The following is a 26,923-nucleotide window of genomic DNA, read 5'->3' as shown; positions in this document are numbered from 1 at the left end:
CAGCCCGGCAGGGCCGTGCCCAGCCGGCGCCGGCACCAGCCCCGCTCCGGCCCGCCGGCCCGGCCCCGCTGCCGCCGGCGCGGCCTCACCCGGATGTGGATCCGGCCGCCCCCCCGCTCCTCGCGGCCAGGGTCACCTTGATGCCGCCCGGCTGAATTGTCTGTCCCCAGGCTGGGTTCTCTCACCTTGTGTAAACGCAACTGATGGCGTCAGATAACTTCTACAATACGAGTTGCTTAACGAAGGAAACAACCTTGTGTTTGAAGCATTGCGTAAGATTGCATCACGGGATAAATATGCATTAGGTAGGCGGAGAGCGTGGATTAGATAGGCGGGGTCCATGTGAGTTTTGCTTTATAAAAGATTGCAAATTATTATCACCTGAGCGTGGTTTGTGGAAAGCCCCACTGTGCGCCCTTTAGAGAACCGAACAGCATTTATTGTGTAACCTTTCTAGAGTGCTCTGTTTGTGTTTAGGCAGCTTCTAAAGCGGAGACCAGCCCCCGCAGCGCTGCTGCTCATCCCGGCTGGGCGCCGGCCGCCCCCGCCGCTCGCTGCTCCTGCCGGGGAGCTCTGGAATCACGGCTGGAGTCACCGCTGGCATCACGGCTGGCTGGCATCACCCCCGACCCTCCATGGAGCATCTGCCCTTTGGTTCCCGGTCCGTGTTTGCTCGCCCAGCCCCACCGTAGGCTCGGTGCTTGGCGGAGCACCAGCGGTGCCTCTCTAGTGTCATCCCAGTATCGCAGGATCCCGAAGGTTGGAAGGGACCTCTGGAGATCATCCAGTCATCATCCTCTGCCAGGACAGGGTCGCGTAGAGCAGGTGGCACAGAGGTGGGTTTGGAATCTCTCCAGAGAGGGAGTATCCACACCCTCCCTGAGCAGCTGTTTAGTGCTCTGCCATCCTCAACGGGAAGAAGTCCTTTCTCATGTTAAAATGAAACTTCTTATGTTTTAGTTTATGGACTTTGCTCCTCATACTGTCAATGGGTACCACTGGAAAGAGTCTGTTCCCTGCTCTTGGCAGTCCTTTGAGATACTTACCTGCATTAATGGGGTCCCCTCTCAGTCCTCTCTTCTCCAGAATAAACAGCCCCAGCTCCTGCAGTCTCTCCTCAGCAGAGACCTGCTCCACACTCATCACTTTTGTGGCCCTTCTCCAGTAGCTCCTTGTCTTTCTTGTACTGAGAAGCACGGAAATTAATCAGGAGCTGGCAGTGAGGATCATGCCACCCCTGGGCTGGGCAGGAGGAGATCAGCCTTTGTGCCATTCTATGAGGGGATGTGGCATAAAGAGGCCAAAGTACGGGCAAGGAGCTGAACTGTGAATTCATTGTGATGAACTGGGAAAACAACTGGTTAATTTCACTACCGAACCTCTTTTGTGAACAGAACTTTGTCAGTATCTAGTAGAAAGATACTTAATGAACAATAGATTAAAAGTCATAGAATGAAAAAGATGTAATATTATGCCACTGGAGCAGTACCTTGCAGCAGTTTCCTATTCCATACTAGGTGAAGATACATAAGACCACAGAATTACAGACTGATTTGGCTTGCAAAGCAGCTGAAAACTTCCAGGTCCACCCCTTCCATGGGCAGGGACACCTTTCTACTACCTCAGACTGCTCCAAGCACTGTCCAACCTGGCCTTGGACATTTCCAGGGACAGGGCAGCCACAGCTTCCTGAGTAACCTGTGCCAGGGCCTCACCAAAATATTATTAAAAATGAAGAGATATTATGGTGTAGATTTTGTGTCCCATTATACCCGATTGCAGAGTTCCCGAAGATAGCTATAGGACATTATTTTTTTGAGCGGTAAATAGCATGCAACTTTATCAGTCTTCTAAGATATACCATGGGAAAAAAAAGCTTGTGCCTATGTGCTGAGCACTATAAAATTTGACATTTTGATAGAAGTTTCTGAAACATTCATACTCAGCAGATAAAAACAGCAATTAAGGGCTTGTTTTCTGTATTAGTTAATCTTCTTCTGCAGTGTTAGCCCAGCTAAAGACCATTACATCAGTCAGTCAGATAGTAGAATTTCTTCTTGTATGTACAGGGGAGAAGGACTCCCTAAAAACACCTTCTCAATATTCTATATTACTGTTGGTACATTCTATAGTTTTTATAAAGTTTTAGTCAGTAGTTATTTGGTTGGTTTCTGTAATGCTAAAAGTGAATGTTTAGATTCTCAGGACTTCTGGAGGTTCTTTCCAGGGTGGTGTTCAAACCTGCTCTGAGGTCTGGGGTGCCTGCTCCTGTTTTGTCAATAAATTGAAGATTTCACTTCTTTTTACTATCAAGATATTATTCTCTTTGTACAGAGTAATGTAAATTTGGATTACTGAAGGCAGTAATCCATAAGTATATTACATTCATCATCAATGTGTTCCTGTATTGCATCTCTGTAGCATGTTACTTTTCTGTTTTAGAATTTACTATACTGTTTTTTGCAGAAGGAATAAATATATTCTCAGCAAAAATCAGAAAAAAAATAGCTCTTACCAAGCCAAATTAGATAATTGCAATTTCACTCTGTCTTTAAAGCACAGCTGTGTCTTTTGGGTTGTGAAAATCAGTATTTAATACACATATCTTTACACTTTTCTTCTTATCTAAAGAAAAATGTCCCCTCAAAATGTAGACTCCTCTAATTAGCTTGTTTTCTCCATTTTGAAATTTAGTAGAATTAAATGTATTCCTTGTTACAAATTATTATTATTATTATTGTTATTATTATTATTATTGTTATTATTATTATTATTAATAATAATAATAATAATTTTTCTGAGTTTCATTAATCTTTTATAATGGCCAGTATCAGATTTCTCTTTTTTTTCATGTCAGAATTTGTTAGATGAGCCAAATGAAAGCACTATTGTTTTGATTTTCCCTGAATTGACTGAATTAGTTTTGTATCTTCTATTCTTAATTTATATACCAGGAGCACAAGAGGAAAGTGTGCCTAGTATGCTAGAACTGTTCCAAAAAAAAGAATTCAAATATTAAGTTTTTTTTGTGTATGATTATATTTAGCTTGTCCAAAAATCCATTTCAACATCTCTTCCACGCAATTTAGATCTTTGTAACACAGGCCTCTTATCTCTGGTTGAGATTTTTTGTTTATTTGTTTATTGGGTTTTTTAAGGCTATAATTTTTGTATTTTTGAGGTTTTTTTAAGGCTATAATTTTTGTATTTTTGGGAGTTTTTGTTGGTATAATTTGTATTTTTGGTTTCCTTGGGGTCTGATGTGGTTTTGTTTTGATAATAGTCTTCCTCTCTTCCCTACTGATTTGCCACACTGTAGTCCTTGAAACAAGCTGCTCTTGGTCAATCTAACTTCAATTTTTTCTTCATCTGACCTGTCTCAAGGCACCCATAAACTCACTTTGAAAATCTCACTGGATAATGCTCCTTATATTTTAGGAGTATTTTTTGTTGTAGCATGCCCTGAGGAAATAGAACCAAAATTTTATTACTGTCCTGCACTGCATTTCACTGAATACCCCAGTTTGGTCAGACTGTCAGTATAAATTGTTGGCATTTTTTTCCCAAAGCAGTATTGATTCTTGACACTGTATTTTGGGAAACTGAAGAAGCAAAACAGAAACAAGAAAATTAATTTGTCTCAGCCTCAGACTCATTCCTTGAAGAGGACAATTTAATAAGTGCAAATTCAGCAAGTAGAGAAAAAAGCAAGAGGCAAAAACACATTGCAAATCATACACTGATTGCAGCTTTTAGAAGGAGTCAGGAAGAAGAAGCTGTATGGGGGGCTTGTATTTTGGCTTAAGGTTGCATGTATAAATAGCAAAAGGTTGATAGTTTATATTTTTTAGCTGTACTCAGCTTTAAACTATGTTTCTCTCTAAAGCTTTGTGAAATATGAAAAAGACTTTTCGTATTACTGAAAAATAGAAGGTCCAGTATAATTGCACCCAAAATAGTTTGAACCAATCTATGATCAAAAACCATCTTAATTTGGGCTGAATGTTATTGTTTTGTCTCCTAGAGAGCAAAGTTTATAGAGATTCCTGTCAGTTCTGGAACATTTTTTTTTTAATTCATTGAGCCTTACATGGTAACACTGGGTGGTTATAAATAGGTGGGTGATACCCCCCCCCCCTCCTTCATTTAAGCATTTTTTGAGCATTATGAATCCAGTCATATTTGTGGGTCTTCCAAAGGAAACAATGTTTGTAATGCTGTTGGACTGGAGGCTTTTTTAAATCCTAGTAGAGAAATAAGCAAAACCGCTAAACAAGCATGATTTTTAAAGTAGATATGGATTGATTTACCACTCTTAAATTAACCTACAGTGCTGACTTCCATACTGAAGGAAGTTGGTGATAGAATACAACAAAATGAAATATTTACTTTTCTTACCCTGAAGCAGGTGGAGACAATGGGGCGTAGGACAGTGAGATTCTTTGTATGAAAGGTAACCTTTTTTATTTTTCTTTTAGATACAGCCAAGCCTTAGGGAATCTAAAGTCTTTTTTATCCACTGTTTAGTGATCAGCAGGGAAGAATGGACCAAATTCATCTATTTGCCAAACTACCATTTCCACAAGAACCAACATTCTCTCTCATTCTTGTGGTCACTAGTAGGAGCAATGTCCAGTCAGCTTGAAAGGGCAGGAGAAGAAAATGTTGTATTAACTATGCAGGTAGCCATCATGTATAGGATAATTTAGTCTGTTTTAACTTAAACCTCTGATTTTTACCCTCCTGAGGTACTCACCTGCTTCAGACCTCACAATTGGCAATAAAGCAAGAAGTGTATTTGTTGCTAGACCACAATCCAGCTTAGCAAAATTCTGCCACCCTTTTCTACTTGCTAAAAAACCCACAGTCAAGGCATAGTTGCTTGTCTTTTAGGGTTTTAGAGGAAAAAACATAGTATAGAAATTACTGTCATTTTCTTTCAAGAAGATTTACTAAAAGTAGACAGCTAAAGCTCTTGCTGTAAAACAAAAGCCACTATAGAGTAACATTTCTTCTCTACCATTTCTTCTCTTAGGTGACAGTAGCAGAACTCAGAGGCCACATTCTAAAATGTTGGTTTTTGTTGTTTTGTTTTGTTTTGTTTTTCTCCACCATTTATACAATCTGTTTATTGGCAGAAATGCCGAGGTTTCTGCAGCTTCACCAAGAATCATTCTGGGAACATGTACCTGCCATCTTGAGTCATGCACTCCTGTCCCTGCAGTCAATTAGTAGTATCTGTCTAACTGATCTTCTGTAATTATCACAGCTTTTGTGCTTCTAAATAAACACTGTACTAGGTAGCTTGGTTTTTTTCTGGGTTGGGAGTTTTTGTTTTAAATATTGGATCCTGCTGGTTTTTAAATCCTTTGGAAGTACTTTTTAATTTGTAATCAGTGATCTAGCTTTTTTTCCTGGTGTAATTTATTTGTCTGTTAAGTGCATTTGTATAAGCAGCAATGCTACACTGGTGACATCTTTTTGAAATCACATTAAAAGGTTTAAGAGAGATTTTTGGTGCACAAACACAATTATTTTTAAATCAGCTTTTGCTTACATCTGTAAGAGCAATTATGATCGGTGCTCTTACTTCAGGTAGTATTTTCCTACAGTATTTTAGGTTCCATTATTTAATGTCAAAAGAAATAAATATTTGAGTTTACAGAAATTCCAGAGTAAACAATATGGCACAAAGAGGTCACCTAGTTAATCACAGAAAACTGCACAAGTGCTTGGAGAATGGTTTAGCTGTGATGGAAATGCCCAAGTAGTTATTTTTAAAGCCACTATGAACATACTTCAGACCCTTAAAATCAGCCAGACCACAGCCAGACCTCACCAACAAGAAGTAGGGCTGGATTCTTCAGCTAGCACCTAATGTACAAGTATTTTGTGGGTGTTTGAAAGAGTGGACAAACAAGGTCCATAAATTCTCTCAACACTGAGGGTAAGAACTCCAATCTTTACCCAGAAGAAAAAGTTTTGGAGGACAAAAGTATTGCCATTTGTAAACAATTCTATTTCCACACTTTTCTTAGAGCTTCAGTATTCAAGACGTCTATGGATTAGATTGAAACACAACTTTATTTATAACATCATCAGTATCTTCTCCACAATGCTGACAAAATACATTAAGTTAAGCATATGTTGTGAGTAAATGTCCAGTAGCAGAGAAATTCAACAGACCAAAAGTTTTCCTAATTATTTTGGTCTTCTTTTTAAGTTTTTGCTGTGTTGTTGTTCTTCTGCATTTATTTTAATTTTTAATAAATACTTGAAAAGAAAATGACAGGCTTTGCAGCACTACTGGATTTATCCCATCGACTCAGTTTTGTGGAGACTAACTCAAGATATAAGAGAGTTAAATCATTCCACTTCCTTACATTTAGTACCTCTACTCAGAGTACCTATATTTGAAAGATAGAGCTTTATCATAGGAATTTTGGTTGTTTATTATTATTTTGCTAAAATCACTGAGAAAATTTGTAATAATGTCTGCTGTTTGTAGTAATGACTTGAAACAGACATTAGGTAATCTAGGAAGTCATGCAGTCCATCCTGAACTTCCCTTAAACGGGTACTGGCATGGTTTTCTCCAAGCTATGGAAACCCAGAACTGAATCTCAGAATTTCTAGAATTTCAGAAATGTCAGGTAAATGATCCAACAGCTAAAAAGGTGGTTGTAAAATATTATAGAGAACTTGCATTAGCAACTATTCCAGTTACTCAGGGAACAAACTGGAGCCCCAAAGAAGGACAAATATTGTTTTGGAACAGCTGCTTGGAATTGTGTGTCCTACTGTGCGAAGCATGGCTCTAGTATAGTAGTTGAATCAGATGCAGTGCCACATTATTCAGTCCTGGAATCCTCTCAGACCAAACTTGCTGGAATCAGGTACTACCTCAGATTGTTCAGCATATTAGCATGTAATTCCTTATGACTGTCTTAATATCCACTGTTAAAAATAGCTTGTGGTAAGACCTAAAAATCTTCAGACTGAGTATCTGAATGCAATCCTGGAGTTATTTATAGCCATCTATGAATTTGTTATGTTTGAGAAAGATTCAGGCAAACAGCCAGAAAGGTTCTGGAAGGAAAAAAACCTCAATTATTTCTCATTGTCAAAATTGTGCACCTTTTTGTGAGACCTGGACTTTGTCAGCAGCAGTGGCTGCAGCCATCACTGTTGGACAGCTCTTAGACAGGGAATGGCATTCCTTCCACTGGCAGTCAGAGGGGACTGACCATTCCTTTCTCCAGCAGTAATCCGACATTGCCGGTCCGATGCACCGCCAGGAATGTCATATCCATGTCTACATATAGTCAAAGATTGAGCTTGAAATTACAGAGCTAAAAGGAACAGGTATTTCTGTTCCACTTCTCTTTCTTGAATGAAGACATGTTTTGCCGTCTCTTCACATTAAATTTTAGGGAGACGGATTAACCACGTGGTCCTTTTTGGGGGGATAACGTCATAGTAATAACTGTCAAGCAAATAGGTGATTAATATTCTGATCCTGATTATTCATTCATATACTCGAGTTTGTTTTTCTGTTTGAAACACTTCCAAGTAGTTAAGCTGCTATGCAAAAGTTTAATTAAAATCATAAAAAGATGGTTTTACTAGGTATTTTTATTGAAAATAGGCAAATGTTTGCTAGTTGCAAGTGTATCAGAGAAACCTCCTGTCAAGCAAAGGATTACAAGTAACATTGGAGACTTTTGATACTCATAGATTACATTGTCACACAGGGAAAATAATTGAAAAAGACACCCTTAGAGATTATTAAAAAAAAAAAAAGTTATTTGGGCAAACCCAGAAATTGCTAAGCAGGTTCTAAGTGCTAGCAACTCACTGTTTTTACACGGAAAATCTGTTGATGCAGTTATCAAGATATTGCCACTTCAAAAAAACCCCATCCAAGATAAAACTATGTTAACCATTTAGCAAGTATTTTAATTGCAAAAGGAAAAGCAAAATATTTGCTATGCTATAAACCAAGATTCTTGCATCTAATCCTCAAAAGATGCTGCTTTAACATTAGAAATTAACCTCTACTCATGATCTGCTAGTGGTAGTTCAAATGCTTGGCAATTATTTTTACCAAAAAATGCAATTAAAAAATGGATTGTTGGCTTTCTGGTGAGATATTTCAGTGGGCAAATTGTGATGGCCACTATTGCTGGTGGTTTTCATGAACCAAAATTTTCATTTCACAATGAGCAAAGGAATATTCCTATTGGGAACCCTGCAGATAAATTAATGGCACTAGAAATTTGGGTCCCAATCTTTTGTGGTTTTGTACCCATTAAGACCACAGAATCATTGAACGGTTTGCGTTGGAAAGGACCTTAAAAAAAATTTATTTCCAAACCATCTGCCATGGGCCATATTAATTGCATAGAATTACTTTGGGCAATCAAGAATTTATGAGACAATACTGAATACCTGGCATGGCTTAAAATGTTACAATCTCTCAGTTTACTTGCAAGATGTTTGTAAGACAACTTATGCATATAAATAAAATTTGCATTTTTCAGTTGCACAAAATATTATTAAACCTTTAAAGTAATGGAAACATCTGTGATTTGAAAATACGTGTTAATAAATGTGTTCACATGTTAAAAAAGTTAGATGAATGCTTGCAAAATTACTCAGGAGAATTTTGACCTTAATCCATTGATCCACATTTTAGTACACTATGTACATTAGAAATAACATTATTTATTAGCATATTATAATGGAATACCACACCAGTATATTGTTTGCATGAGTGAAGAAAGCAAAAATGTATTTCCAAACTTGAAGATTTCATTATTTAAACAAGAGTCTTGGAGAATCAGTTGTGCTAGAAAAGACTTGGGAGTTCTGGTGGACAGCAAATTGAACATAAGCCAACAGTAGGCTCTTGTGGGAAGAATCTTAGTTTCTAGTGTAGCAGACATTTTACTTTTTTTTTTTTTTTAATTACAATGCTTAATGGTTAGCAGGGTTTTTTCTTTGGTTTTGGTTTGGTTTAGTTTGTTTGGTTGGTTTCTTTGATTTTTTTAAGTGGCAATAGCTTGATAGCTGCATCAAGCACTTACTAGCAACTGGGTATTGCCAGCAGCTTGAGGGATGCTTCCTCACAGATCTGGTTTTATTAGTTGGGATTAATGGAATCACTGGGAAGTTTCATGTGGGAGAGATCTCAAACCCTATGAAAGGACTGTACTAGGTGCTCCTGCTGACACTCAGCAGGGACTTTCCTGTTCTGTGGATTATGAGCTAAGTATTAGGACAACTCTGAAGTTCTCTTCATTGTGTTAAAACACTGCTTTCTTTGCAGCTGTGTATGGAAGATTTCTTCTTCCAATGCCCCAAAGCAAATAATCCAGCATAGTGGTTTTGTGGCCTATGGCTGAGATGGAAACAAGACTTGAGTCTTAAATACAAGAGAATCAGATCTTGTAACACATAATCACCTCAAATACTTAGTTACTATCAAATGTCTGTGTATTGCTAAAGGAAGGGGATTTCTGCTCATTTGTTCGAGAATGAATGAATGAATGACTCTATTGTTAACTAGAATCAGATTGCAAAAAGTGTTTGTATTTCTGTGAACAAACTTCAGTTTGCAAAGTGGCTGTTCAGTCTTGCCCATGGTTTTGTGCACATACTTTCTGAAGTGAGCAAGTGTTGGCGAGCTCTGTAGCGCATAAATGACACTTGCATGTCTGTCTCATGTGAGATTGACCTCACAGGCTGTAGGGCTTGCCTCCACCTAACCCTTCACATTCCATAGACACTGCAGGGAAAAACCCAGCTCACACTCATAAAAGTGCCTGTACTTTTTAAGGTTCATAATTAGTAATGTTCTTCTACATAGCTTGTACGCCTATTTATGAAGCAAAGTGTGATATCCCAGGGAATGTACATTTTCTATTCACTCAGGTTTACTTTGTGATGGTTTTCAATTTATCATGCTATTTTAACTAGATTTGTAGAGAATTTTCAGTCATGCCAAGAAAATTAGGAAATATATATAGAATAAGAATTTTCACCAGATAATTGTTTAAATACCTGTTTTCTATAGTATGATACCTATTTTCTTGTACTTTGCCCTTCTAGTATGTCCATATTCTTGTGTTTCATAGAATATGAAAGATCTGAAAGGTGCAGCCCCTGCATTGTGCACAGACTGTCCCCACAGCTTATGTTTACTCATCCTGGGATCAAATACTTGGAACATTTTCACAGTAGAATTTTAGATTCCCCAGTTTTTCCATATGTGCTGCACCTTTCATGACAGACCTCACACCTGTGCTCACCACTGCAAACATCTGCATTACACCTGTGCAGTCAACAGGATTTGTTCTATAGGACCTGCAGTGATGGTCTGCAACTGAGGTGTGTGTAGGATCCACAGCTGTGGCAGTAGGACTTCCAAAATCCACCTTGTTAGGGTCCAATGCCCTGTGGTCTCATACCTTGAGTGCATTGTGGGGGATATGGCCTAACTTACCTATTTCACTTGTGGTCCTGCCATTGAATTACAGGGGCTCAAAAATTAAATCATATAGGTTATATCCACCCTGCTTTCCATGGAACAGGCATGTGTGTCCCTGCAGGGCTGGTTGATACTGAGGATCTGTATGAACAAATATTAAATTCTTCATTATTTAATCTTGTATTGTATTCTCCTGTTGCATCCAAATCAGAATCATATTCCCAAAATCAAATATCCTGCCTTCTTTGTTTGGTGGTTAGAGGAAAACTTTTTCTTTCTTATTAAATATTTTTGGAAATTTAATTTTTCTCCTAGGCTCACATAATTCTCTTCTGTATTGTAATTCTCTAAGAGCTATGTAATCCCATAAAGACTCCCTCAGGAGGCACAAGTGTGTTTCATGCCTAACAGATTTTTAATAGAATTCTGAGATTATGTTGCTATTGAGTCATGGTGGAAGGACATGGCAAGCTGATATGGTTTTTGAAGGACTGGAGCCAGGACAAATTAATTCAGCCATGCCCATTGCTTTCTGTAACAATAGAGCTGAATCATAAATCAGATCCCAATCCTCTGATTGTGTTCCTTCTCCAGCACAGAGTTTCCAGCCAGTCAGCGAGCATGGTGGTATATGCTGAAGCTAAGTCTGAACATGCATTTACACATAGACAATAAAGCTGTTGCAGAAACTACATTTTAAGCTTGAGATTGTGCACACATGGCAGTGCAGGCCTATCTCAAGGAACCAGGAAATTTTATGCCCTGGTGCAGGGCCTGCTGACAGAAAACATCCTTTATTCAGGAGATGGCTGTCATTCTGAAGTCCACTGACACATTTCAGGTCTACTGCTCTGTTCTAGCAGGCCTTGTAAGAAGCCATGAGAGTAATTATGTGGTACTGATAGAATCTATCCAGCTTCAGGAACACAGGACCAAACCTGTTCTTAGTTTTGGGAAGGGATTCATTCTCAAGGATTCAGTTTTTGTCAGGGTGGGTTAGTTTTGGCTTTACTCCAACAAATATCCTGAGGTTTGATTGAAGTGAAAATTTTTTTTTTTTTTAAAAAAAAACATTCATTAAGTACATTCTTTTGAAACAAATGTTAAGACTTACATCAACACTGCCAGTTATGATTCTTTTGTGCAGCAAATATGAAGTGAGAGAAGAAAACCCCCATGAATGATGCGTAGACAGCGTCTGGTTGTGACAGACAGACAGTGGCAGTCATGGCTATATATCAGGGATTTGAAAGGAAGGAAACTATCAATAATCATACTATGGACCTCTTCAAGTAACATTCAAAGGCAGGGGTTTTAGTGGAAAGTGCTTATGGATTCCAGAAATGGGTAATAACTTACTCTACTGAAACTGGAGAATCTTGAAATTATTCATGTTCTGTATTTTTACTTATATTTAATTTTACTTCTTTTTTTCAGGTTTTTGTTTTTGTTTTTTAAAGATGGGTATTGAAAGACACCTTTTCCTTCACAGAACAAAAATATCCTGCCCACAATCCCACAAAAGATACTCTTCTATGTAAAGACAATAAATAGAGCAAGGCATTTGTGAGACAGGTTAGTGGCAGATGCTGATTTTCTATACTTGCTTTGTCTTACCATCATGGAACTCAGGTATTATTAATGATTAATTACTGATCACCTGATTATGCTGCCCTGATCAACCTGAACCATTAGTGGTTTAGCAGTAAATAACATGGTGCTGTAATAATAATGATTATATCTACCTAAAGTTCACAACATTTATTTGCTCTATCTTTCCCTTGCAAATTATTTTTAAGCCAATGCCATTCTCATAGACAGCTAGAAGAGGAAACATTTAATGTGTGGGTATGGATGTGCCATAATAAAGATATTTTATATTGTTGGACCATTCTCTAAGTAAATTTCAGGGGTTTTGAGCTTAATTAAAGTAGATAATAAAATATGTTGCCACAACACTAGTAAAATAGCTTCAATTTTTTTCAGTTGGAAGGGAAATTTTCTTATGTTAAAAAGAGGTATACTGTTATTCATACTGCATTTAACATTATTTTTTATAATTGCTTTCCTTGATTGCTCCTACAAGGCTTTCAGAGAGCAGTGAAAGAGAAAAGCACTATCAAAACATGGTTATGAATCCTTATATTTAAGTACTAGTATTTCAAGTTCATTCTAGAAACACATTGAATTTCATTCCATTTTGCACATAGCACATTTAGATTTTTGTTTCCCCTGGAAAACAAAATAATCAGTCTGTTTGTGAAATGTTTTAAAACAAATATGAAATGTAGTTTCCTTTTGTGAACCCATTTTGTGTTTTCAATAGAAGCGTTATCAAGTAACATTTGATTTTGGATGCATGAAAACAAATTTAGCAACTACTTTCTACCAAAATAAACAGCAGTAGAGGTGATTTGTCATGGAATTATCTACTTAGCCCATGCTGTGGAAGATGTGTCTGAATGGCTTCCGTAGAGCTTGAGAATGCAGCATTTTCTGCAAATATTTTAGTTGGGGTTTTTATTGAATATAAACATGAACTGCATGAACTTTGGCACTTGAAGGACTCCTGAGAAAAAGCTACCACCAGGAATATAGAAGTGTAAGTACTCATATATTGTAAGGATATTGCATCAAAGCTGTCGCTTGGTAAGCAGATCAGCCTTTCACTTCTGTCTCAGAAACCAACAGGATGCTATCTAAGCATGTTTAGCCAGCTGAAAGCTATCAGAGAGCTCCTTCAAACAAACATTGTTTGAATTAATACATTATTTCCAAACCAGTTACATTGGCAAGGTATAAGGTAACATGTGGTTTAGAAAAATAAACCTAAATAAAATGAAAACAGAAGCAGCAGAAACTCTGTTTGAGTCTTCTATGAACTGTGTGTGGATTTCATCTCATATGGCAAATGACCGAAAATTAGAAGCAGTATTCTGAGGAGAAAAGGTCAAAACACACAGGGAAAATTTGAATATAGTGGAAGAACCCATTAAGTCTTTTATGTGTGGAGGTATACATATAGTAATGTGCCAGTGACATTTACTATACCTGTTATATAGGTATTTTTCAGTTCTCATGGTACTACTGCCACCTGTTTAAACAGATTTCCCTTACATTTGAGGTGTGATCCAAAGGACAACAATGTCCATGGGTTATTTCTGTGATTTTTAATGGCCAAAGGTAGAGGTTTGGAGAAGCTGAGAGTATTATTTATAGATCAAGGATGACTGGCAGTCAGGATAGACTACAGACACCTGGGTTCCCTGCAGGTTCTCCAGTCCTGCTTCAGCTTTGGTTCAAGGCGTTCTCTGATAAAACACTTGTTAATCAGACACTTCTCATGCCAGTAGCCCTGAGTTATGAATAAAACAGGATTATGAAAGTTACAAGAAATTCTGTAAATGCCGATTACAGTTTGGGGTTTTTTTGTTTTGTTTTGTTTTTTTTTTTTAACCTGAAAACATGGTTAGGATGGTGGTAGGTGAGGTTTAGGGATAACTGGGGAATGAATCTATAAGGCCACATTTCTTTAAAGATACTTTTTCTATACAAATGTAGCTCATTCAGAAAGATCTTATCTTTGGAGCTGCAGTTTGCGGCATCAAACCAGTAAATAGTGCAAGAATGGGAGATGAAAACCATGAGATACCTCCTTTTCTTATATAAAAGAATATTAATGTGGGAGAGGTTAATGGAACAAGAACTATTTACTGGATTTAACTGGTTTTCTGTTTGCATGTGAACTCCCATTGATAGTAAACATTAATTTCTAAAACCTGTACAAATACTTACATTTTGAAATGTTCACTGAAAAGAATTTACGTTCTTTAAACGTTGATACTTTTTTAAAAATAAAATCATATTACTTTTATATTTTTAATTTGGTGGAATCTGTCGGTTAATAACATGATATCTTTAGCATTCAGTAGATAGCAGAGCTCCGTTGCTGATAAATACATAAAAGCATGCTTGTCAAGAACAAGGCACCAGGTGGTTTTCAGGACATTTTTGCATTTTAATTATTTCTATTAAGGTACAAAGTTTTCCTGTTCTCCATTTCATTATGAATTACATTTGTTGTCATAGCCATGAAAGTAGACACTGCAGGTGGACCCTCAAAATGATCTGTAAGAAACCATTTCTTAGAAAGAAAGAATTGTGTTTTGTGTTCTTAATTCACAGAAACACACAAACCAAATGGATATTTATTTTTTTAAAAAACAATCTAATCTTCTCCATGTATCATCTCCTACCACAAAGCTGTTTCCAGAAATTATTTTAATCCTTTGATAAGAGATTGTGCTTTAGCATTCTTAAAATATTAAAATCTATTGTAATATGCTTAATCTGTTGAATTTAAAAAATGCTTCTTTCCACTAACAAGAAATCAAATCCGTGAAAATATATTTTATTTTGTTTTGGCTTGTTTCTGAATAATCTTCCTTGTTTAGTAACAGCACAAACTAGCAAAGGACTAGGGAAAAAAAGGCTGAGAAAGCAATTGAAATAAAGAAGGAAGAGGTGTAAAGCTGTGTCACCCAATTTCCTTGAAGTTGTTTGAACACCGTTATACCCCTTTAGGTCTATTTGGAATTACACAGCAGGTACTAGAGGGGAACTGAGGGGACCCCTCAGTTTCTGATCTTCTCTAACCTTTATTCTGAACTGAAGTCTAGAGGGACCTCAAGTTTTGTTTGAATCTATCTGTATTTATCTAGAGTCTCTCACTGTCCAGGCTGTAGGCATGCCACTTCCTTTCCATGAAGCATTTCTCCCCCTGGAATCAGAGGAGTTCAAATTCACTGGCCAGAAATATGTGTTCAATAAATTTTTAGTGGAGCTGTCCTTGGAAAAAATACTAGTATAAATTACTACCAGAGGGTTAAGGGAATATATTCCCAGTGTCCCATTATCCTTCTAGATCTTATGTCCCTTTTTTTTTTGTACTTCTAGTCTTAAAAGAGGTCTCTTGTACAGGCTACATAGCATGATCTCCTGAGGAAGCCAGTGATCACAAGATGAGAAAACCCAGGAAATGACAAAGAAATTGTTCTTTGACAATGCTGTAAATATTTTTCCAAGCCTTATAGGCATGATTATATGTCCATGCAGTTTTTACATGCCACTATTTTTATACTGTCTTTTTAAGAATTTAAGAATTCTCTGAGAAATAATTTGAATAATTTATCAAGCATGGCATTTTTATGAAATATCTTTTCCATTTTGGCTTGTATTTAGTGTTCATTCAATTTAGTCACCTGCTAAAAGATATATTTTGGAGAAATTTAGATCAACCAGTGAAAGTTTAAATTTCCAGCATCTTCCCTCTAGACCTTATTTTGATACACTTGCACTTTTTAATCTTCCTTTGGTTACTGTGGAGTGATGAGTGCATAGGTAATTCCATGTCATCCAGTACATGTACCATGCTAAGACAAAACATTTGGTCAAATGCTTCTTCTGCATTTAAAGAGGTTGAAATGGGCTTGGAACAAATTACTGGATTCATTAGAATTGTATTCAGCAGCAAATTTTGTAGCCAATCTTTATTTTGTAGTCAAAAAACTGAGACAGCTTCAGTCTGAATGTGATGTTTGACTGCTGTGTCTTGCTCTCCAGAACACAGTTTTGAGTTGTATATTCCTTTTTTGGACAAATAAAACATATTAAATGTTGGAATCCGCATATTTAAGCATATTGCTGCCATCATATGGCTACATACTTATTTGTCAGAATAGTATAATGAAAGCAGTTCTGCATCTGAAAAGAAAGATTTTTACGTATGGGAGCATAAAGCTGCACAGAGAAGCAGTAATGAGTGTTATGATATTTCTAATCCTTTTTCATGTTTAGGCTGTAACAGTTCTGCTTGTCTCAGAGTGTGAAATACTTGTCTCCTGAAGCTAAATGAGTAAGATCTGTGTGATCCATAGCAAGGTAACATAGAGATAATGTATATAAATATTAGTCAGACCATGGGAGAGAAGTTAGTGGGAGTTTTGCCTGAATAATGAGTGAATAAAAACTAGGAAAAGCTGTCAGAACTCATCCCAGGTTGTTACAAAAGTAGTTGTGTCAGTGTATTACAGTAATTTAAGCCAAATTCACTCTTGTTCCTTTTGTCTCTGATCACCCCCTTTTTGGAACTTCTCATGCAACTTCCATCAATTCATATGTTAGGAAGTCTTTGACTGATTTAAAAAAATGAAATAAATTGTCTTTCCAATCTCAAGCCTATATTTGTGCTGGCAGGCATGTTGAAGTAAACTCTATTTCCTTTCTCCTTATTTCTCCTATAAAGGTGATGAGCACAGCCAATCTGGCAAACACAGTAACAGTGTGGCTAGTAAGGAAAAACAGAAAGGACGGGGATAGTAAAGGAAGAATATACCCTTATGAATATGTTATATAAAAACTTTACTTGGGATAGGGAAAACTAGTTCCAAAATTAATGCAATTTTTGACCATTTTTGGAAATCATAGCTATCCGTATGATGAAAATGGTCAGTAAAAAATTGCTTTTTTGTCTTTTAACTTTCAGTAGTATCAAATTTCACATTACTGGACCTGTTCAATTTACCTCAAATCATCTACCCTGCATTAATTTTTACCACATATTATTATATATTTTGAAATAATTCCATAGGAAGTGACTGACCTAGTTTAAACTAGATGGTTCATTGGGTTGTGTGAAATGTAGCCAAAACAACTTACTCAGCCATCATATAATGGACTCTATAATCATAATGGAGGAAAACAGTAGAAGAAAAAAGTGATAGGAAGGACAATAATTGAATATTCTGGTCCATCAGTGTAATGAACTTCAAAAAGTTCAGAAAGACATTTATGTAACATAAGGATCTATCATTTCCACTTGAACTTTTTTGGATTGGTCCAAAATTACAGATCACCCGAACAGGCCATTCAAAGGGGATTTAAGTCCCAAATAAAACTGCCATACTGAAGCAGACAACAAAGATAAGCCCAGGTCTCACATATATTGGAAACAGATGTTGAAATGATGTAACAGTTTTATAAACATGAGTTTGGAATTGCTACATTGCTCATAAGTGATGAAATAACAAGTGCAGATTCTCATAAGCTCTCAGGGTTTTATTGGTCCAAAGAAAGGTATGACAGAAATAAAAAACATCTCTGATTGTGTTCTCTCTCTACAGAAGGATTTCTTTCACTTTTTTTTTTTTTAATTAATGGGGTTGCAATCTGAAACTGATTTTGCATTTCCTATTGCCCAAGGACACTCACCAAATGGCACAGGCCAGGCACCTTTCTGTGTCCCAGGTATCTTCAACATTTGTGTTTAATGAGACTTACAGGAAAGCACAAGAGGAAGACTGTAAATCCTCTGGCTATCCTTGTCATATATCATAGGAATATTATCCCAAATCTCCCTCAAAATCCCACTTCTGTGGCAGACAGCTAAGTACTTCTGGCATGCAGTGGGGGTCAGGAGGAGAGGAGAGCATGTCCTTCCAAAGCTGAGGTGTGTCAGCAGAGGATACTCTGTGGGTAACCCGCTGTCCTTCAAGTCAGGAGAGATTTTCCAATATATTTCCACTGAGACAGCCTTGGGCCAAAAAGACACAGTGTGTCTACTCAGGCCATGAGAACCCAGGCCCTCAGGACTCACAGCCAACACCTTACAGCCAAAATCAAGTTCTTATATTCCAGCTAGGAATCATTCCACAGCAAAGAGCACTGGGGGCATATATTGATCTGCTAACAGCCACAGTTCTTCCTCTGGTGCTGTGTCTCTTAGGATTTTGGATTGCACCCCATATATTTTACTTTGAGGTAGTCCAGTTCTGAAGTATGAAAGCAAGGATCCTAACAGGAAATTCCACAGTTAAAGGTAATATTTCAAGCATAGGCAATACAGTATTTTGGTAACTTCTGTTCTATGATCAGAGTGCAGCTGCTATCCATCAAAACCACAGGTTTGCAAAAGTAAGAAACAGTGAAACAATGAAAGATTTAGGGGTTTTACAATTCAGCTGCAATGCCCAACCATGCCATCAATTTATTTCCTGTCGAGCTGGATGCATCAGCGGATTTCACCTTCTGCTGTTTGCCCAGACTTTTGGCAAGGCACTACTGTTCTGATGGCTGGAGGAGGGATACAATTGTGATAATACCCTAGAAACAATACCTGGAATCCTAGGTACCTGCCTCTCACCCAGCAGTCTCAAGTACACATTGGACAGGAAGGATGACAATGCAGATCTCCAGTGTAGTCACTCCTCAGAGAGCCTTCAGGCAAAGGAAATGAATTTTGCATGAAGTGTTCTGGGAAGAGCAAATTAGGGGAGAAAATAGTAATTCAAAAGCAGTGTTTGCCATTGTTGTGTAATATGAAAGCTAGTGAAATGTGGAAGAGAAGTCTTGCAGTGTTACTGTAGCCAAGAAGTCTCAGACTGATGGAACCAATGAAATTTCCATCCCATACCTGCACAAATAAAGGGATTGAGAAGGATCATGGGGCTCTGACATAGAGAGATCTTTGGGAATCTTCTTTGCCATGGGTTTTGATGTGATTTTAATGTCAAATAGGATACAAATAATAGGTTGATAGTTAATTAAGTCATTCAACCTTGTGTCCATCTTACTTTGTTACAAAAGAACAGTTTTTGCATATCATCATACATAGGTAAAATTGTGTTAAAAGCCTTAAAAGTTTTTATAGTATGATGAAATCATAAGACTGTCAGAATTTTGTGTCACCTTTTGTATATCTATTGAGATAGTGAGATTAAAGACCATATGTTTTTTTATTTTCCCCAGGGAATCTCTGTCTCATTGAGGTCAGAGAGTGGAGACACTTCAGTTAATGAACGGGCATCTTTAATACAGGGTTTTCCTCAGCATGTGATTTAGTGCCCTGTTTATTGCAAGACCTTTGATCCCTGATGTAAACCCAGAATTGTTCCTTTCTTCCTGGCCTATTTTGTTTAATATTCATGCCTACACTTTATGAATGCTTCATGAATATTTCTGGTATAGTTTTCACAAGACAGTCTCATGGAACACAGTATTATGAGTAGAGAAGCACAAAGGTCTTGAGGTCAGAAGCTTTCACTGATTGTGGGTTGGATCTTGCATGCCTAGAAGTTGATCTTTTCAATACTATCTACTACTTCATGTGCTCAAAGCACAGGTCCCATATATACCCAATGTAGTCTTGAGCTACAGGCATTTCTATAAACCAAGAAGACACCCAAATAGGGAGAAAATATTTGCAGATCATCTGGGAAAGAAAAATTTAAGTCAGCTGTCTCTTATTACATGGGAAGTACCAGAATCTAGAAGAGAATCCTCCAGGCTGGTATCTGATAGTCATTAGGACATTATCTTAAACTGTGTTCTCTGCCTTATTACTCCTTTTGCCTTGGACTTCTGCTGTAGCTAAAGTTTCCTTCATTATACTGAAAAAGACCTGGGATCTTGTGTATAAATAACTCTTCACTATGTAATTAAATATGATATTGCAACCCAGTATATGGTGGCCAAATGAAGGTTGCATAAATAATTCTAGTTTGGACTTTTCATAAATGCTAACAGTTGACATTATGACCATAGTGCATAATTGCCATGTAGTGTTTCATTTCTTCTTAAATTTTTAAGAAATGAACTGGAAAAAAGTACTGTATTCTGGCAGCATGTGAAATGTCAGAAGGATTGGAACCCAAATCCACTGTACTTCTTTGTACTACATGAACTGACAGAGTGATTGATTGCAGGATGAATAACCATTGTCTAGTTGAACCAGCATAAACAGAAAGAATACTTTTTTTTCTTACCAAAGTAAGAACATGATGACTGATAAATCCTGATTCCATTCAGGACCAGTCTCTTTGCTTCCCTCTGGGATGTTTTTTGATCCAGATTGACTTTCTTTATACAGCTACTGAGAGAGCCAGCAGATATTCACTGGACAGTTGTCCAGCTCTTTCTCCTCTTACTCATGCTTGTGTACATCCATCACAGTGGGAATGTCTAGGCTCAACTTTCCTTTAGTTGGAATTTCAGACAGTTCCAGTTCCAGGCTGATGGGAATGACTCCTTATCAATCCCTTCCGCTTCTCTTCTGTGCCCAGACCTCACCAGTATCTCCCATGATATGACCTTTCTTCCTGTCAAAAGCCAGTTCAGTATTATTCCCTCCTCCAGTCTTCCACAACTTAACCCCTCTTCTTCTCGTCATTATGTATTCAAGCATCCTACTTCCCTCTCCCTGCCTTTCCTTACTGAAACAACAAAATATTTTGAACTGTGGCTTCAGGTTACCTAAACCTGACCTATATGGCTAGCACAAAGCAATCCTGTCAAATGAACCAGTGGCCATTAGTTCTCATTCCAGTACATCCCTGTTTCCTACTCTTTCTGTAAATAGATAATTCTGGGGTTTAGGTTGCTTGGGTTTTTTAAGTCCCCTCTCTGCATTCAGATCAGCTGCTTTCTTGTTTTTCCCTCCAGTCAGCATTATTTTGGCTTATCTGTTTTCTGACATGTACAGGACACTTAGTGTGCTGTGAAGTGGAGTAGAAATGCATTCTCAATCAGATATAATAAAACTTTGATCTCTGCCTCATGCTATAAGTTTGAGCAGGACTGGTTCTATCAGTCCTTCTAGTCCCCACCTTCCCTCCAAAGAGAGTGAGATTTTACATGCAGAGTAATAGTGTGTAAGTTTGAGGGAATAAAATATCTTGTCATTATGGGATTATGCTTATAAGGAGGTGCAAAGAAATCCCACAGACAAAACCTGGTGATTAATTAGGTATTGCGGGTGCTTGATGTTTTTAATTTAGGCTTCCAGAAGTTCACAGCTGCCCTGTGGTGGACATCTTTCTTCATCACAACATTGTAAGTATTCACAGCTTTTGAGCCTACAGACTACTGAGTAATGGAATTAAAAAAAAAGAAAGAAATCTTGGACTCTGTATTTGGGAACATTAGCCCTTGCATTCAGACCAATTGTCAACACAACTGCATTGAAAAACTCTGCTTCCTTGATTTTTCTGTTATTATTTTGAAGTGAATGGGGTATTATTCATCTGTTTTGAAATCCTGTATATTGGTAAATGACTGCATTTTGGTGGGCTTGCTTTACGGACTCAGCTTCTTTCCAGAACAGCTGCTCTGCAGCCACGGGAAGGCCTTTTGGAGAGAGCTGGGGGCAGAGAAGGGGAAGAGATGTCAAAGGTACTCAACATGTTCCTCTCCTTTGGGGCAGCAGCCAGCTCATCCTGAAATTGTGCAGCAGTGAGAACATGTCCCATTTACTGCACATCCTGGGCAGGCTTGGCCAGAGCAGGTTCAGTGGGACCCCACCCCTTTCTCTATTCATGGTAACATTTCATTTGCTTTTGATTGCCTTTCCACATCAAGCAGATGTTTTTATTAAGCTCTCCAAGGTGACACACAGGTCATTTTCTTGGGTGGTTACTGTTAATTCAAAATTCAACAATGTGTGTTAGTAATATCCTTCCAACACACCTTATTTTGAATTTTCCATCATGAACTTCCTTTGCTATTGTGCTGCCTAATTGCCTAGGTTTGTCTTGACTAACTTAAATAACTGCTCAGTTAAATAATTGTTCCTTGTTAAAAACAGTTCCATGGCAAATCATGCCACCATGCTGATTAAGGCCTTTTCCAGGACAGCCATGAATACGGTGAAGTTCTGTCAGTGCTCTGCTGCTAACCACTGCCAGAGATTTTTATTCTGTTCTGTTCTCTCCAGCTAGCTTGTGATCAATACACAACTACAACTCCCACCTCACAATCTCTCAGTTTCCTTACTAGCCTCTTGTGAGGCATATTGTCAAAAGTACTTTAAAAATCCCAATAAATTATGTCAGTGAAACAATTCTTGTTCCTCGTCCAGCTGAATTCTTTCAAATGTTCTCTGAAAACTTTCAAAATGCACTAATCTAATTCAGAAAAAGAGTCAGAAATGCTAGTAAATTATGGTTGACTTGCTTGTTTTTAGTAGTTGGCAGCAACTCTATTGATGCTATGACTGGCTCTAAGCCACTTAGATTCCTGTCAGAAAAATTAGTAGCATTAATTGTTGCTCTGGGATTCTGCTGAATCCCAAACAATTTCCGGTACCAGAGGGAGGCACAGAACTCTCTGCACACCTGGTCTGTCTGGGAACTCGGTGTTCTGGGCAGTAGCAGCAGTGGAGATGCTGGGCTGGAGGTCAAGGAGCACTTTCAGAGACTGGATGAGGTCGAAACTCTGTGTGAAGTGGGTCCCATCACATCCCACAGTGTCTGCCTTCCCGCTGCCAGAAAGCCTTAACTGCTTCCATGGAAACCTTGCACAGCTGACCTAACTCCTCACTGCCAGCTCTCTGTGTCTGGGGGACAGGAAGTGTTTTTGGCAGGGAGAAGACAGAGAACATGCTGAAGGCACTACAGAGAAAGTGCAGTCAAAAAGGGCTGAAATTATTTTTGGGGAGTTGTTAAACTGGTGGGAGGCTAAGGGAAAGTAACTTGGTTCTGCAAAAGATAAAATGTGAGATAGGAATGTTGGTATCATCTTTATTGCTAAGAGATACAGTAATTTTTAGGGAGAATGCCTGTTGTCTGTGGGACCGAGTTCTTCTGATCCTTTTAATTTCCAGAGTTGAATTGACATTGACATCTCCCCTCAAAGATCTAGCCTGGAATATCTGTCATATCATAGTGGTCTGTCGAAACAGTCACAGCTCTTTTAAAATTTCATTGTCACTCAAAAGTATGCACATTTGCTCAATAAACTGCCCTAGCTCCACCAAATACATATATTTGAAGCAAACCTCAAAAGATAATAACTTAATATCATGGAAGTAATTACCAGGAAGTCATGTTATGCTTCTTGCCAGTTCACAAGAATCCTATTTTTCCAAAATGTGAATGTTATATTGCTGCTTAATAGACTCTAAACTTCAAAAGAAATTGTGAAAATCTTTTATCTTGGCAGAGAATAAAGGCAGCTCTGCCATTCTCCCCAGCTTCAATCTAGAACTGCTTTAAACTGAGTAAATGGTCCAAACATTGTTAAAAACTGGAAGGTGAAAATTGTCTAGACTGTCCTTCTGTATACCTTTAGTTTTGGTGTTATCAGGGAACACAGCTTTGACATTTCATATATTTGCAGTTCCTATTAAGTAAATTTTCCTACAGAGAGGAAGTTATCCCTTTTTTAATATATATATAGATGATACACTACTCAAGTTTCATCTCTTTGTTTTCTTCCATCACACCACTGAAGCCTCATAGAAGCAGTTAAAAATGTGGGGGTTGAAGCCTGGCCTCTCATGCTGAGGGGAGTTGCACCATCAATTTCTTTTGAAATGTGATTTATCAAAGGATCAGACTATGAGTGGTTCTTGTGCAGTGATGTAAAGCAGGAGCAATGCCACTGAGGTTCTTCACACAGTGCCAAAGCAAAGTGGATGAAAACCACTGCGAAGCACAGCTGTTGACTCAGGGGCATTTGTTTTTCTTTGCTAAGGCATCTGCAGTTTTGTCAATAAGGGGCAAGATAAATTAGTGTTTGTTGAAATATTTGCTGCCCTATGTTACACATAACTGGCAGAGAAGTGCCACGGGTGCTCAGAGCAGAGCTGTTCCAAACCTGCTTGGGAACATCCCTGTCGTGCTGCAGGCAATGGCTGTGATGAATTGTCCTTTACCTCTTTTATTCTTGTTTTAAAATAGAGTTATTTTCATAGTCCACAGATGGCACCTGAAAGTACAGTGTATGTTCCAAAAAAAATTCCAGGCTCTTTTTTTCTCCATCTTCTTCTAAGTACACATATTTTTTGTGTGTTACGGCCTTCTGTGGGACACCACCCTCAACCTCACCCTTTTTTCCCCTTCCATGCATAATCTTTTCACAGGGTGGAGAGGGGATGGGATGGGAAAGAAAGAGTAGCTTTCATGTTTTCTAGCAATGATTTTGTCTACAACTATTTCCTTCTTGACTTCTTACTCACTGTTTATAAAATCTCCCTGTACTTTAACAATAGTATTGTTGCCACAGCTGCACTGATTATATTTCTCTAACTTCTCTCATTTTGGGGCTTGGAATCAGTGTGGTTTGTTTTCATACATGGTAACTTGGAGCAGCCTATAATAACATTACAGAAAGCCTCGATAATATAATTGTAATGTGCACACACACTACTTTCTCTGCTTTTTTTGTCTCCAGGATCAAATATCTAATTTGTTGGGTTTTTTGGGGTTTTTTTTTAATACTCTGCCTACAACAAAAAAGTGAAGAGTTGATTCCAGATAGGTACATTACAAAGTGTAGGGTTTTGACAAGCATATTAATAAGGGGTCAGTGAATGTTTTAAGTGTTTCATTGCATAGCCATGTATCCATGTATCTATGATTCATATCCATGTATCTCCACATGTGAGATTTGGGCTTTTTTTTGGTGGAGGTGGAATATTTATTTATTTTAATCTGCTATATCCATTCTCCTCTTCAACATAATAATAAAAATAATACCAAGAAAACCATTAAAAAGTGTAATGCATTTTAATTAGTTTTATTTTAAGTTATAAAATTTTTTTTCCCTCCAAAGGTGCTACTCAAAATGAAGATATGGTTATTTTTTGTACTGAAAACCTGCGTGAGAACTCTTGCAAGACAAAGGATCCTGAAGGTGCAAGGTTCCTCCCTGCATGTCTGAAGTTCAACCTTTGAAATTCAGGACAAGCCCCCCTTTGCTGGAATACCTCTCAGTGTTCTTGGTATCCTTAAATAAAAAGCATGTATATTAAATATGTCAGATTAAAAAAGCCTTCACTTGCTAGAATATGACCTGGAGATGTAGAGGTGCAAGTCATGAACAGCTAGTGCAATCAGCAGCTCCCCAGCACAAAAATATGAGTTATGGGACATTCACTTAGACATGTTAGGTAATGCAGCAGGTCTGTCTCCCTTTCAGATTGCATCAGATACCTGTGCAAGTCTTAACACACTGAATTCCCCTTTGGTTTTGGGCTGATTAGTGCTGACAGATGAGGGCTCAATGGCAGTCAGGGACACGGTGTTTCCTTAACCTGCAAAGCCCAGGCAGGGTGAAAGGAAGTCAGGGCATCACCCTTCTGTCTTATTTTGCTGCACAGATACTCTCAGAGAACTTTAAGGGGTGGGGTGCACATGTTTTGAGCTGCCCTGCTGCAAACCAGCCTCTGGGATGGGCACTCAGGGACAAAAACCTGGAGCAAGGTGGCCAGGCCCCTTGTCACCTACAGGTGAGACAGAAGGAAATATCTTCCAGGACTCTCCTCCATTAGAAAGCTCACTCGTGAACACTGATGTCACCTAGAAAAGCAAAAGGAAATGGGCACTAATGGTATTCCGTTGTTACCACTGAATCAACCAGTCTCAAACAAATATCTTAGAAGCAAAGTAGACTGGCGTTTTTTTAAATTATTCCATCAATTATTCCATTCCTCGTGTTTTATATAATCCATCCCAATTACAATATTTTTCCTAGCATGTGGGATATAAATAAGGTAGTTATTAAATCCAGAGTTGATGAATAGCTTTAAATGCTGGCTTGGCACTGTTTGCTTTTAAAGATGCTCCCCATAGGATGACTTCTAATGAACTATTGCATAATTCACAGTTGCTTTTTCTGGTGTCACTGCAAATATTTAGCTGATAAGAAGCAGGAGGCAGCATGCTCAGATTCCTGGTCCATTAAAGGAGAAGGTAAATTTAAAATCCATAAGGCAAGTTCTTCTGCCTCTTGCTAGTAATTGCTTTTTGGCAAATTCTATTTGAAAGAAGAGCCAAAAACTCTTTAGAACCAAGCCTGTGAAACAAACATGTTTCCAGGTTAATCGATGGATCAAATCACCAAATGCTCTCAGGCACTGTCTAGCAGATTCCAAAAACCCTTAATACAATTAAAAATCTGGATTGTCTGCACAGGCCATGATAGATTTTACTCTCAAATAAGTAGTTGGTTAAAAAAAATTAGTGTCTGATGTTGAAAGAAAACATTTGCACCAAACGAATTACGGAGGTCATCAGTCAAGACTCTTTAATACAAGTCAAAATATCACCATCGCAATATACTGGCAAATTGAACATCAGTTTGAGTGCCTAAGGGAATCTGTTGCAACTTGCATATACTTAAATCTGTTTAAAATGATATTTTAATTTTATTTTATGAGCAGAGTTTTCTATTTCTCGTCTCTTCACAGGTAGGTTGCCAGTTACCTTATTGAAGGTGTTTGGGAAGTACAACATGCACGTTTGAAGAGGAGCCATGCTGGTGACTGCAGGCTAAGGCCAGATTATAAACCTGTTGTGAAATAAATGTAATTCCTAGGAATAACTTACACAAAGTTGCTTGATTTTTATTGAAGTCAAGAGCTTTCTCTTAATAATG

General features: G+C 37.9%; 1 protein-coding gene and 1 long non-coding RNA gene across 13 annotated transcripts in view; one reads left to right on the top strand and one right to left on the bottom strand.

Annotated features, from left to right (window-relative positions):
* The window catches only part of CCDC91 (coiled-coil domain containing 91), a 114,906-nt gene extending 114,586 nt beyond the window's left edge, over nt 1-320 (bottom strand). For 6 of the 10 annotated variants that reach the window (XR_014951911.1, XR_013339998.2, XM_021535087.4 and 3 more), the window contains exon 1: nt 186-292. The gene's annotated coding sequence lies outside the window, so the exon portion shown is untranslated. Of the gene's footprint in view, nt 1-136 lie in introns of all 10 variants that reach the window. The other 4 variants (XM_021535088.4, XM_021535090.4, XM_085568719.1 and 1 more) reach the window with 4 other exon arrangements.
* LOC116184824 (uncharacterized) lies at nt 118-26,871 on the top strand. Of its 3 annotated transcripts, XR_004149509.3 has the most exons (3): nt 180-305; nt 25,100-25,268; nt 26,736-26,871. It is a non-coding gene; the product is annotated as an uncharacterized LOC116184824 (long non-coding RNA). The 3 variants fall into 3 exon arrangements; XR_014951912.1 differs by lacking the exons at nt 25,100-25,268; nt 26,736-26,871 and adding an exon at nt 478-5,303 and having other exon boundaries at nt 118-305; XR_014951913.1 differs by having other exon boundaries at nt 25,100-26,871.
* The last annotated feature ends 52 nt before the right edge of the window (nt 26,872-26,923 follow it).

Source organism: Lonchura striata, chromosome 1A, assembly GCF_050655825.1.
Source record: "Lonchura striata isolate lonStrDom1 chromosome 1A, ASM5065582v1, whole genome shotgun sequence".
NCBI lineage: Eukaryota > Metazoa > Chordata > Aves > Passeriformes > Estrildidae > Lonchura > Lonchura striata.
This window is presented reverse-complemented; position numbering and strand designations above follow the sequence as displayed.